Raw genomic sequence first — 14,200 nt, forward strand, 5'->3', positions numbered from 1 at the left:
GTTCTCCTTTGTGCTTAGACTGCAACCCCCCGGGGACCAGAGACCGTGTCTGACCTGATTATCTTGTATCCACCCCCAGCACTTAGTATGCTGCTTGGCACATAGTAAGCGCTTAACAAAGACCACAGTGATGATTTCTATTATTAGGAGGGGATATAGTTCCACCGGCCATTGAGAGAGGGTGTCACTGGCCCTGACTCGGCCTGCTCTCAACAGGCTTCAGGTGTGTATGTCAGGAACTGCAGTGTTCTGGGGCCGGGTCAAGGTTGGAATGGTGGCCCCGGGCCCCCTGCCCTGCTCAGCCCGCTCCCTGAGGAGGATTGAGCCTTGCGGGTTGGGGAGAGGCAAAGAGGCAGGGGTTGGGCACCCTATGGGCTTGGTGGACGTTTCCCTGACCAAGCGGGTGGGCTGAGCCTGGGAACGGGACATGCCACCCCACCCCTGTCCCCAAGCCAGTTGGGCAGGGTGGCTCGGCTGGGCTGGCTCCCGTGGCTCGGCCCGTACCAGCCCAGTGCTGCAGCTTTGAAGTCCGACCCAAATGGGTGTGCTCTGGCTGAGGAATGGCCACACCCCCAGCCTGGGGCCACACCCTGTGTCCCCCACCCAGCACTGTGCCTGTCTTGTTCCCAACCAGCCCATGGTCCTATCCCCCTCCGAGAACCCACCCCTTGGAGGGATGACTGAGCTGCTTACATGTGTCTCTGGGCCTCTCCCTGCTCCCTGCCATGGCCACTCCTGAGCTGGTTGGAATCTTCCTGACCCAGCGGGCAGGGTAGGAACATGCTAAACGCTTACCTTGAACCAAGCACTGTGCTAAACTCTGGGGTAAGCTCAATGCAATCATGTAGGACACCATCCTAGTTCGACTTGGAACTCATGAGTGGAGGGAGAACAGGTATCTCAGTTTACAGATGAGGAAACTGGGGGACAGAGAAGTTAAGTGATTTGCCTGAGATCACACAGTAGGAACATGGGAAATCTGGGATTAAAGCCCAGATTTCCTGGCTTCCAGGCCTGGGCTCTTTCTATTAGGACAAACTACTACTATTAAGTAGTGCCCAGTACAGAACTCTGGCTGCAACAGCTGCCCAGTACAGCCTACTACACACAATGGCTGCTTAGTCCAGTGTTCCATGTACAGCAGGTATTCAGTGCAGCGCACTGCATACAGTGGGTGCTCAGTACAGTCCCCCACCCACAGCAGTTGCCCAGTGCAGTCCCCCTGGCATGGTAGGTGTCCAAGTAAATAGTGGGGATGACAGGGTGGGGACCCAAAGCCTGCAGCCTGGATTCTGGCCCCAACTCGGCTGGCACCCAGCCTGGCACTCATGAATTCTTGACATCTTTCCACCGGTGTCTCCACCTTTAAAATGGGCAGGGTCTGCCCCAGTGCCCTCGTTGCTCTGCCACTGTGAGATTTGGAACCCAGTTCTGGGCTCCAAGAGGTGTGGTCATTGGACATTTAATAATAATAATAACAATAGTAATAATAATGATAATTCTGCTATTTGTTAAGCACTGGGGTAGTTAGAAAACCATCAGGAGCCCTGACACATTAATGTCTGTCTCCCTCTCTAGACTGTAAGCTCGTTATGGGCAGGGGATGTGACTGCTAATTCTGTTATAATATACTCTCCCAAACGCTTAGTTTAGTGCCCTGCATAGAGAAGGCACTCAATAAATATGATGGAATGACTTTAGTGGAGAAAGACAGGAGGCAAGGAGGTCAGCGAGGAGGCTCATGCAGTAGTTAAGGCAGAATAAGATAAGTGATTGGATGAGCATAGTAGCAGTTTGATTAGGGAGAAATGGATTTTAGTGATGTTGCAAAGGTAGAACCAACAGGATTTGCAGGCCGACTGAATATGCGGGTTGGGTAAGAGAGATGAGTCAAGGATAATGACAAGGGTAATGATGGCTTGTGAGAAAGGATAGTGGGATTGTCTATAGTAAGGGGAAAGTCACGGAGAGGACAGGATTTGGATGGGAAGATGAGGAGTTCTGTTTTGGACATGTTAAGTTTGAAGTGTCGGCAGGAAGTGTCAATAGTGAAGTGTCGCCGCCAAGCTAGCTCTCTGCCTCCCTTCAAGGCCCTACTGAGAGCTCACCTCCTCCAGGAGGCCTTTCCAGACTGAGCCCCTTCCTTTCTCTCCCCCTCATCCCCCTCTCCATCCCCCCATCTTACCTCCTTCCCTTCCCCACAGCACCTGTATATATGTATATATGTTTGTACATATTTATTACTCTATTTATCTTGTACATATCTATTCTATTTTATTTTGTTACTATGTTTGGTTTTGTTCTCTGTCTCCCCCTTCTAGACTGTGAGCCCGCTTTTGGGTAGGGACTGTCTCTATGTGTTGCTGACTTGTACTTCCCAAGCGCTTAGTACGGTGCTCTGCACATAGTAAGCGCTCAATAAATATGATTGATTGATTGATATCCAAATAGAGATGGTAGAAGGAAATGCAGGGCTGCAGAGAGGAAGAGAGATCAGGGCTGGAGAGAGAGATTTGGGAATCATCCACATAGAGATGATAGGCAAAGCCATGGTTGCGACTGAGTTCTCCAAGGGAGTGGGTGTAGATGGAGAATAGATGGGGACCCAGAACTGAACCTTGAGGGACTTGCCCCATTTAGGGGGTTGGAGGTAGAGGAGGAGCCCGCAAAAGAAACTGAGAAGCAGCGTGGCCTAGTGGAAAGAGCACGGGGACTTGGGTTCAAATCCCAGGTCTGCCACTTGTCTGTTACGTGACCTTGGGCAAATCACTTAACTTCTTTGGGCCTGTTATTTCATTTGTAAGAAATGGGGATTACAAGTGGGAGCCCAATGTGGGACAGGGACTGTGAACAACATAACTTGTATCTACCCCAGCACCTAGAACAGTGCTTGGCACATAGTAAGCGTTAACAAATACCGTAATTATCATTATTCCTTGTGCCTCAGCTACCTCATCTGTAAAGTGGGGATTAAATCCTAGTCCCTCCAGTTTGGACTGTGAACCCCATGTTGGGTAGGAACTGTGTCTAATCTGAGTATCTTGTGTCTATCCTAGCACTTAGTGCAGTGCCTGACACCATTCATTCATTCATTCAATCATATTTATTGAGCGCTTACTGTGTGCAGAGCACTGTACTAAGCGCTTGGAAAGTTCAATTTGGCAACAGATACATAGTAGGTGCTTAACAAGTACCATTAAAAAAAAAGAGACTGAGAAGGAGCAGCCAGAGAGATGAGGAGAACCGAGAAAGGACAGTTTCAGCAAAGCCAAGGCTGGATAATGTTTTCAGGAGAAAGGGGTGTCTAAGCAGCTGAGAGGTCAAGTAAGATTAGGCTGGAATAGAGGCAGTTGGATTTGGCAAAAAGATCATTGGTGACCTTAGAGAGAGCTGTTTCAGTGAAGCGGAGGGGGCGAAAGCCAGATGGTGGCGAGTGGTCAAGGAGGAAATTGGAAGAGAGGAGTGGAGGCAGCACGCAAGGAGTTTGGCGAGGAAATGGTTGAAGGGTCTCTCCATCCGAACTGGTGGGAAGTGGAACCCTCCAGGAGGAGCAAGAGCCAGTGTGCATTGGGTGTGCACACAGTAAGCGCTCAATAAATACGATTGATTGATTGATTGATTGGGTGTTCTGGGCCAAAAGTTGCTTACACCCTCCATACCCTGGCAGCAGAGGCGAGATCTGAACTGGCTCTCCTTGGCTGTCCCTGCAGGGCCTGGGGCCAGTTCCTCAGCCTTTATCTTGGGCTTCTTATCTGGGAAACCCAGATAACCAGCTGCTCCTCTGCACTTTCCCCCTCTTCCTCCAACTGGACCCGGAGAGGGACTTGCTAGGCCCAGACAGAACCCCAAAGGCCCAGGGCCCTAGTTCCCGGGGCCGGGGGGGGTTCTGGGTTCCCTAGGAAGGGCACTAACCGGGGGCTCTGGCTTGGGGGCCGTCTGGTGACCCAGGAGGAGGAATAGCATTTTCTGAGTGTCCCCTGGGTGAACGAAGCAAGCAAGTAGTCATTCATTCATTCATTTATTCATTCAATTGCATTTATTGAACGCTTACTGTGTGCAGAGCATTATACTAAGTGTTTGAGAGGGTACAATGTATCAATAAACAGACACATTCCCTGCCCACAATGAGCTTTCAGTCTAGGGGATAATAATTGTGGAATTTGTTAAGCTCTTACTATGTGCCAGGCACTGTACTAAGCCCTGGGGTGGTTACAAGTTAATAAGATTGGACACAGTCCCTGTCCCACATGGGACTCAAGTCTCAATCCCCATTTTACAGATGAGGTAACTAAGGCACAGAGAAATGAAGTGATTTGCCCAGGTCACATAGCACACAAGTGGTGCAGCTGGGATTAGAACCCATGACCTTCTGATTTCCAGGCCTGTGCTCTATGCACTACACCAGGCTGCTTCTCCATTCATTTATTGTCGTATTTATTGAGCATTTACTGTGTGCAGAGCAAGTGACAACATCCCTGACTATAAGGAGATTCCCCTCCAAGCAGGAAGACTGACATAAAATGGATTTACAAATGGGGTAATCCATAAACAATTGAATTCCTCTCTATCCATACTGCTACTATGCTGATCCAAACACTTTTCCTATCCAGCCTCAACTACTACATCAAGCTCCTCGCTGACCTCCCTGCCTCCTGTCTCTGCCCTCTGCAGTCCTTACTTCACTCTAATGCCTGGATCATTTCTCTCAGAACACAGTTCAAGTCCACTTGTCCCAACTCCTGAAAAACCTCCGATGGTTGCCCATCCATCTCTGCATCAAATATTACTACTGGCTTTAAGGCATTCAGTCAGCTCTCCCCCTCCTCCCTAACCTCACTCATCTCTGAGTACAACCCAACCGCACACTTTGCTCCTCTAACACCTCATTGTACCTCAATCTCGTCTCTCCAGCCACCGATCAGACCCCTTGCCCATGTCGGTCAGTTGGTCATATTTACTGAACGCTTCCTGTGTGCAGAGCACTATACTAAGCAACTGGGAGAGTACCGTATAACAATAAAACAGACAATTCCCTGCCTACAATGAGTTTACAGCTTAGAGAGGAAGACAGACATTAATGTAAATAATTCATTCAATCGTATTGAGCGATTACTGTGTGCACAACACTGTACTAAATGCTTGGAAAGTGCAATTCGGCAACAGAGACAATCCCTAACCAACAATGGGCTCACATTCTAGAAGGGGGGAGACAGACAACAAAACAAGTAGACAGGCATCAATAGCGTCAATATAAATAAGTTACGGATATGTACATAACAGTCCTTCCTTTGGTCTGGAACTCCCTCCCTCTTCATATCGGACAGACCACTGCTTTCTCCACTTTGAAAGCCCCCCTAAAATATCTTCCGGAGGCCTTCTTGCTTAACCTTTCATTTTCCCCACCCTATTTGCTCTCCCTTCTGCATCACCTATGCACTTGAGTTTGTACCCTGTAACCCTTTGCTACTTACCCCACCCCAAGCCCCATGGGATTTTTGGCCATATCAGTCAATAAACCGTATTTGAGCGCTTACTGTGTGCAGGGTACTAAGTGCTTGAGAGATTACAATACCATATAATAGAATTGATAGACACAGCCCCTGCCCACAACAAGAATACAGTCTAGAAGAGGATACAGATATTAATAGAAATAAAGTACAGATATGGACGTAAGTGCTGTGGGACTGAGGGAAGGATGAAAAAAGGGTGCAAATCCAAGTGCAAAGGTGATGCAAAAGGATATGAGAGAAGAGTCCACGTCTTTATATTCTGCCATTTCTCCTATATGTAACTCATTTTAAAGTCTGTCTCCCCCACTAGACTGTAAACTCCTTATGGGCAGGGGTCGTGTCTACCATCTCTACTGTTATTGTGCTTCCGGAAGGTCTGTCCAATGCTGTGTGTACGGCGAGTGCTCCCTAAATACTGTGGATGGATGGCCTGGCTGAAGACAGATGAGTGCCGGAAATGACTGGGCCCTTCCGCGAGGGCAGACCCACAGACACCTGCTTTGAGCTGATGCAGCTCCTGCCATCAAGGCGGGTGTTCCCTTGCCCCAGGGGCCAGTGCCATCTAAAGGGCAAATATTCCAGTCCTAAGGACTAGTGGAATATGGAATATGGAGTAGTTCCCCGTCATCACCAGTCAAGAGGGTGTGCTTCCCCTTCCCCTGGAGCTTCAGTAGTTTTGCGGCACAAGAAGCGGAGACCCCATCAGGAAAGCCAATGTTGGCTTCTGTCTGAGGTCAGTGGCCAGTGTCTGGGGATAAGTTGCCTGTCCTGAGAACTCTTGAGTTCTCAGCTCCTCGCGGGGGTAGGGAGGTGGCTGTGGCTGACTTCATCCGGAGAGTCTGAAATGCCTAGAGCTCCAGGTTCCGTGGTCCTGGGATCCTGCGTCCTGGGATCCTGTGTCCCACCGGATATGAGGGGATGAGCCGGGGGCAGTCAGAGCGGGTCTGTGGCATGTAGGGCTCCTGAGTCACCTGTCACCTGCCCAAGCTGGGAATGGGCCGCTCTGCCCAGTGGCATTGTTGCTTGGAGGCTCTGGCCCCTGGAATGCCCAGGGAGGGGCCCTGCTCTCCATGCCCTCTGGGGGAGGCCAGGAAGCACCCAAGACAGGTCTGGGGGGTGGGGACCAGGCTTGCAGCCTGCCTAGGCACAATCTTCCACTCTGCTTCAGCTGTGAAGAATTGGGGGTGCCGGTCCGACAATGAGTGCCCAGAGAGAAGGGGCCACAGGTGAGGGTGAGGGTGAGCCCCCCCCCCCCCCGGGACACACCCTGAAGGTGATGGCACTGCTCATGCTCAAGGCACCTGGGGCCTGTCACCCCAGGGGTGGGGGCAGCGGGGCAGTGGCCAGGGGGAGGAGTTTGTAAAGTGCTTTTAAAGGTGGAAAAATGTGTGGGTGTGGAGGTGCACACCTGTGTGTGTTTGCATATGTGTGTGCAGTTAGCACTTAGTAGAGTGGTCTGCACACAGTAAGCATTCAATAAATGCTTTATTAAATGCTGTTGATTGATTCCCTGTCTTGCTGCCTCTTTCTCCCTCTGTGTCTTGCCCCCATTTGTTTGTGTCTCCCTCCGGATTGTCTGTTAGTATCTCTCCATGTCTCTGAGTGTCTCTTTCCCCGTTTTTGTTTCTCCCATGTCTGGCTGCCAGTCTCTCTCCTCATCTGTCTGTCTTTCTCTCCATCTGTCTGTTTCTCTCCCACATCTGTGACTCATACCCTTCTCTCTGACTCTCCCCGCTCTGTCTGTGACTCTCCCCTCTGTGACTTTCCCTCGTGTGTCTGTGGTTCACCCTTGTCTTGTCTGTGACTCTCCCCGTCTGTGTCTCCCTTCTGGTCTGTGTCACTTTCCCTGTCTGTGTCTTTCTCCCTATCTGTCTCTGTCTTTCTCCCCCTCTGTCTGTAACTCTCCCTGTCCGTCTGTGACTCTTCCCTGCTGTGACTCTTCACGTCTGTCTGTGACTCTCCCCTATCTGTCTGCAACTCTCCCAGTCTGTCTCTGACTCTCCCCCCTCTGTCTGTGACTCTCCCCTCTGTGAATTTCCCTCGTGTGTCTGCGATTCGCCCCTGCCTTGTCTGTCTGTGGCTCTCCCTGTGTGTGTCTCTCTTCTGGTCTGTGTCACTTTCCCCTTCTGTGTCTTTCTCCCCCATCTTTGTCTTTCTCCCTCTCTGTCTCTGTCTTTCTCCCCCTCTGTCTGCGACTCTTCCTGTCCGTCTATGACTCTTCCCTGCTGTGACTTTTCACATCTGTCTGTGACTCTCCTCTCTCTGTCTGCAACTCTCCCTGTCCATCTCTGACTCTTCCCCCTCTGTCTGTGACTCCCCCCTCTGTCTCTCTCTCTCCCTCATGTGTCTGTTACTCTCTCTGTCCATCTGTGACTCTCCCCCCCATTTGTCTGTGACTCTTCCCTCTCTGTCTGTGATTCTTCCCCGTTTGTCCGGGTTGCCCCCGCATCTGTCCATGAGTGTCTCCTTCTCCGTCTATGTGTTGCCTGTGAGCATCTCTCCCCATCTGTGTGTGTATGGGTGTGTGTTGTGTGTGAGGTGGGGTGGAGCAGCCGGGGTCCTTGTCGTGATCTCCGTGCCAACTGGCAGAAAGCACTGGATACTGCCCTTGCTGCCCGGCCCTGCCCCTTCCTCTGTTTCCTACTGTTGTCGGAGGAACGCCGGACTCCAAATGACGCTAGGGCCAAGGAGGAGGCGGCGGTGGGGCCGGGGGCCAGAGGATGGTTCCATTGCATTGTGCTTCCCCTGTTTTGCCCCGTTTGACCCATGGCTTTGGGAGAACTGGCCCGGGTCCTGCTCCCTGGCCTGCCCCACCAACGAGTCAGAATTGGGGGTGTCGTCCCATCAGAGCCATCTCACTAGGGAAGTGGACTCGAGGAAAGGGAAGCCAGTTTGAAGGTGTGTCTGCTTGTGCACCTGGATGTGTAGCAGTGCACATGTGTGCTCATGTGGGCATGTCAACATATATATGGCAGCTGTGTAATAATTATTATTTGTTAAGCACTTACTCTGTGCCAAGCACTGTTCTAAGCATGAGGGTAGATATAAGTTAATCAGGTTGGACATAGTCCCTGTCCCACCTGGGACTCATAGTCTTAATCCCCATTTTACAGATGAGGGAACTGAGGTCCAGAAAAGTTAAGTAATTTGCCCAAGGTCACACAACAGACATGTGGCGGAGCCGGGATTAGAACCCAGGCCCATGCTTTATCCACATACTGTGCACATGTGTGAGGAAAGAAATGCATGTGTAGGTTCCAGCTGGTGAGTATGCCAGCCTGAGGGTCATTTTCCTGGGCTAGGGGCTCCAAGGCAGAGCCTGCAGTGCGAGTAGCCTGCACTGCAAATTACTCACCTCCAGGGATCGGCTGAGTCAGGCCATTCATTCATTCAATCGTATTTATTGAGCACTTACTGTGTGCAGAGCACTGTACTAAGCGCTTGGGAAGTACAAATTGGTAACATATAGAGACAGTCCCTACCCAACAGCGGGCTCACAGTCTAGAAGGGGGAGACAGACAACAAAACAAAACATATTAACAAAATAAAATAAATAGAATAGTAAATATGTAAATGTAAAATAAGTAGAGTAATAAATATGTACAAACATATACAGGTGCTGTGGGGAGGGGAAGGAGGTAAGGCGGGGGGGGTGAGAGGAAGGAGGGGGCTCAGTCTGGGAAGGCCTCCTGGAGGAGGTGAGCTCTCAGAAGGGCTTTGAAGGGAGGAAGAGAGCTAGCTTGGCGGATGTGTGGAGGGAGGGCATTCCAGGCCAGGGGGAGGACGTGGGCCGGGGGTCGACGGCGGGACAGGTGAGAACGAGGCACAGTGAGGAGGTTAGCGGCAGAGGAGCAGAGGGTGCGGGCTGGGCTGTAGAAGGAAAGAAGGAAGGTGAGGTAGGAGGGGGTGAGGTGATGGACAGCCTTGAAGCCGAGATTGAGGAGTTTTTGCCTGATGCATAGGTTGATTGGTAGCCACTGGAGATTTTTGAGGAGGGGAGTAACATGCCCAGAGCGTTTCTGCACAAAGATGATCCGGGCAGCAGAGTGAAGTATAGACTGAAGTGGGGAGAGACAGGAGGATGGGAGATCAGAGAGGTGGCTGATGCAGTAATCCAGTCGGGATAGGATGAGAGATTGAACCAGCAGGGTAGCGGTTTGGATGGAGAGGAAAGGGCGGATCTTGGCGATGTTGCAGAGGTGAGACCGGCAGGTTTTGGTGATAGATTGGATGTGAGGGGTGAACGAGAGAGCGGAGTCGAGGATGACACCAAGTTTGCGGGCCCAACCAGGCCAGGCCCCAACCAGTGCTTCCCCAAAAGGCCTTGGGGTGTGGGGTGGGAAGGGAAGAGGGAGCAAAGTGGTTACATTGTACCTAATGCAGAGAAAAGTGTGTCTGAGGCAGTATGCGGGCTGGGGTCATTGTGTGGGTATCTGTCGATGTGAGTCTGGGCATGTACGTTTGTGTGTTGCCATCAGTGTACGTCTGGGTGTTCATGTGTGTGGCTGTCAATGTGGATTTTTTAAATGGTGTTTGTTAAGCACTCATTATGTGCCAAACACTGTAGCTGAGGTAGATAGAAGTTAATCAGGTTGGACACAGTCCATGTCCCACATAAGGCTCACAGTCTTAATACCCGTTTTTTAGCTGAGGTAAAAGAGACACAGAGAAATGGAGTGACTTGCCCATGGTCACACAGCAGTAAGTGGAGCCTAGATCCTCTGATTCCCAGGCCCATGCTCTATGCAGTAGACCACAGTGTGGGTCAGGGCACACTGTGTGTTTGGCCAGGGACGGGGGCTGCCAGAGTTGTGGCGGGGTGGGGGCGGGGGGGGGGCGGTGGTTCTTTCCCAGTTCCTTTCCACTAGGCTGCACTGCCTCTCTACTTCATTAACCTGATTAACCCATCTCTACGTTAGTGTTTAAAACAGTGATTGACACAGTAACAGCGTAAAAATGACATAATCACCATCACCCTCACATAGTAAGTGCTTAACAAATACCACTTATTTTATTACCGTTATTGTTTTGTCTCCAACAGCTCAGTGTGGAGCTCTAGGAGGAGTAGGAGTCCAGTAAATAGTCCTGGTTGGTTGACTCCCCCCCCCCCCCATCCCCGCTCTCCCCTGGGGGGCTGGGAGGGGAAGGGAAGAGGTGGGATTGGGGTGGGGGCGAACTTTTGGAAGCAGTAGACCCCAGAATCCGTCCTGGGCTTGGGGGCGGCCAGCTGTGGGTGGGCGGGGAAGCCTGGCTCAGCCGCTGGCACTGGCACTGGTCCCGGAGGGCCGCCAGGGCCTCTGGGGGCGGGTCGCTGAGTCACCCCCGTGGGTTTCGGAAAAGTCTGGGTGTTTGCCCGGGATCAGCGCCCACTGCCCCTTGCCCACCGCCCCACCAGGCCTGCTGCCTTGTGTGCCGAAAAAGAGAGGGCCAGGCCCGCCTCGGCCTGAGGACCCGCTAGGGCCCCGAGAGCCACGCTTTGGCCTCGCCCATCCCTGCCCTGGATGGACCACTCCACGGCCCCGCCGGGAGTGGCCCGGAGTGTGCAGAGATGGGGAGGGTGCGTGCAGGAAGGGGGGATGGGGGAGGGCAGGGTGGGGTGAGGGCAGAGAGAGGGGATGGGAAGGGAGGGTACGAGGGAGAGGGGGTGTCAGACCCAGCTGTTGCGGGGTTCCGCTCTGGCCTGGCCGGGCCAGGCCGGCCTCTTGTTCTGTTTGAGTTTCAGTTAAGCCGGTGAAGCAGCCAGGGCCGTGTGGCGAGAGCATTTTTGACATAGCTCGCAGTGTTGGCCGGGCAGGTGTCTGAGGCGGGTGGTGACCCATTCAGGCGAAGGCCTGGGGAGCTCATGCCCACGCACCCGAGGCTGGGGGCAGGGGGCAGAGGCAGCTCGTGGCCGTGGGCAACCAGAGCCTCAGGGAGGGGAAGAGCGGCCACTCCTCTAGGGGGGTCTCCAGGCTGTCTTCCTGCCAGGTGCCGATGGCCAGGTCGCTGCCACACCTCGCCCTGCGTAGGCACCGGCCCCACCTGTGGAGACCCGCCCTGCCCCTCCCCCTGAAGACCACTTTAAGGGTTGAAGTCTGAGCCTCCTTCGGCCTTGTTTCTGCCCTTGTTAGAAGGCCACCTGACCAGGCGGCCAGGCCAGTGGGGCGTCAGAAACGCCCAATGTCCATCCTGTCTTGTCTTAGCTGGGGATGCCAGACCCTGAACATGGGATGGGGACTTGGGGGCATAAGAGCTGCTGTGGTGGAGGCCACCTGGACAGGAAGCAGAGCCCACCACACCCCTCCTCCTTCCTACTCTGTTCCTGCCACTCCCCTGACCTCCTTCAGCATCCCAGCCTGGATGCTCATCTGCAGACCTGTCTGTTCCCACCCTGGCCTTACTGTATTTGTGATTGCACAGCTCCACGTGGGAATGGATAACCCTCGGGCAACCCTTAAGTAGCCCTCAGGGGCTGAGGGGGTCGAGGGACCAAGAGGGGAGGGTCAAAGATGTGGGGTGGTTTGTGCTGGGTCACTGAGAGAAGATCAGGGATAATAATAATAATAATAATAATGATTATGGTGTTTATTAAGCCCTTACTACGTGCCAGGCACTGTACTAATCATTGGGGTGTATACAAACAAATCGGATTGGACACAGTTCCTTTCCCCACGTGGGGTTCACGGTCTCAATCTCCATTTTACAGATGAGGTAACAGACCCAGAGAAGTTAAGTGACTTGCCCACACAGGTCACACAGTAGACAAGTGGCAGAGGCAGGATTAGAACCCATGACCTTCTGAATCCCAGGCCCATGCCCTCTCCACTATGCCATGCTGGGAGAGTCAGGGGGGTTGGATGGTTCATGTTGGGTCACTGGGGGAACCGTCAGTAATAGAGAGGAATTGGGGGTGTTGGATGATCCTTGCTGGGGGAGAGTCAGGAATGGAGAGGGCAGGGTCAGGGGTGTGGGATGGTCTTTGGTAGGTCACTGGAGAGAGTCAGGGACAAAGAAGAAAGAGTCCGGGGTGTGGGATAGTCTGTGCTGCATCACCGAGGGAGGGCAGGGATGGAGAGCAGAGAGTCAGGGGTGTGGGGTGGTTTTTCCCCTGTTATGACGGTGGGTGCCAAAAAGGGCGGCCAGGGCCCAATTCATCCTCTTGGAGACTTCCTGGTCAGCAGCTCTGGGTTCACCCAGCAGTTTGCCCATCCGGGTCTGGCCGGGCTGAAGATGCCCCAAGTCTCTGGGGTCTTGCAGCCGGGGGGAAGCCTTCGACTGATGTGACTGCTGGACACCGGAAGGGTCTGAGTTTCCACCCTGAGCTGTGCTGCTGGATGATCAAGGGTTAACCTTGTTGCTCCTTCCTGACTTGTTGAGTGTGATCCCTCCCCAGCCCTCGGCTCCTGCAAGCTGGTCAGATTTGGGCGGTGCCACGGCCCAAGTGGACCCTGGCAGCTGACCCACAAGGTGTGCTGGGCCGGTGGGTGAGTGCTGTTAGCATAGGTGTGTACCTCCCGCAGGGACTTGAGTGGGCCAGGAACTGGCCTGTTCCAGGCGGTAGCACTGATTTCCTTTCCCTCCAAATAAGAGGGTGAGTTTGGGTGTGTGTGTGGGGGGGGGGGGGGGGGGGGTGTATGTGAGAGAGAGAGAGAGAGAGAGAGAGAGAGAGAGAAAAGAAAGAAAAGAAAGAAAAAGAAACTGACTGAGGCTACCCTGGCCTTGGTCACCTGGTTGTCTCACCTGGAGGGATGAATGGTGACCCTTGTGTTGTTGTCTGTCATGGTGCCATCTGTGAGGTGGGTGAGGTGAGGGACAGGGATGCCTTGGTCTGGGCCAACCGGGTCAGGCCTGGTGCTGCCCTGCCCCCTCCCCCCATTCATTCATTCATTCATTCAATTGTATTGAGCGCTTACTGTATGCAGAGCACTGTACTAAGCGCTTACAGTCCAGTGTAGACACGCCCCAACCCAGCTCCGCCCCTGAGGCTCTAAATGGTGTCTCCCTGCCTTGTTGCCCTCCCCCATCCTGCCAGGGCCCCTCCCCACTGCCGAGGTCCTTCCCAGCCCTGCTGCTTGGAAACCCTGCCCAGCACAGTGTGAAGCATCCTCCCACTCACCTGTTTGCCAGGCGTGAGGACACAGCCTTGGAGTCGGGGTTGGGGACCTCTGGGCCCTGCGCTGGCATCAGCAGTGTCCCAGTTCTCTGGATGCTCTGAATGCTCTGGGTACTCCAACGCTCCGGTGCTCATTCGGGGCACCCCGGACACTTGCTCTGTGCACTCTGGGCTCTCACTCGCCCTGGGCACTGCAGGCACTTGCTCACTCTGAGCACTCGGGGCACTTGCTCCGGGTTCTTGTCCCCGACCCCCACGAGGCCAGAGCTCCCATCCTGGGCACAGGCTTAGGGTGTCAGAAAGTAGTGCTGGAGGGTGGGGGGGGGGGGGGGTGCTCGGGCTAGTCACAGCCTCTCTGGGCCCCAGCTTCCTCTAGTAGGAGAGGGCTCCTTAGGAAGCCATGAAACAGGGGAAGGGTGAGGTGGGGTGGAACTGCTGATCCCAGCAGGGCAGGGGAGCCAATCAATCAATCATATTTATTGAATGCTTACTGTGTGCAGAGCACTGTACTAAGCACTTGGGAAGTACAAGTTGGCAGCATACAGAGACAGTCCCTATCCAACAATGGGCTCACAGTCTAGAAGGGGGAGACAGAGAA

At 53.2% G+C, this 14,200-nt stretch overlaps 1 protein-coding gene across 2 annotated transcripts in view; it reads left to right on the forward strand.

Annotated features, from left to right (window-relative positions):
• Positions 1–14,200, forward strand: part of PLS3 (plastin 3) — a 43,519-nt gene that overhangs the window by 9,687 nt on the left and 19,632 nt on the right. The gene's annotated exons all lie outside the window — the stretch shown is intronic.

Source organism: Tachyglossus aculeatus, chromosome 6 (genome assembly GCF_015852505.1).
Source record: "Tachyglossus aculeatus isolate mTacAcu1 chromosome 6, mTacAcu1.pri, whole genome shotgun sequence".
In the NCBI taxonomy this organism is placed as follows: Eukaryota; Metazoa; Chordata; class Mammalia; order Monotremata; family Tachyglossidae; genus Tachyglossus; species Tachyglossus aculeatus.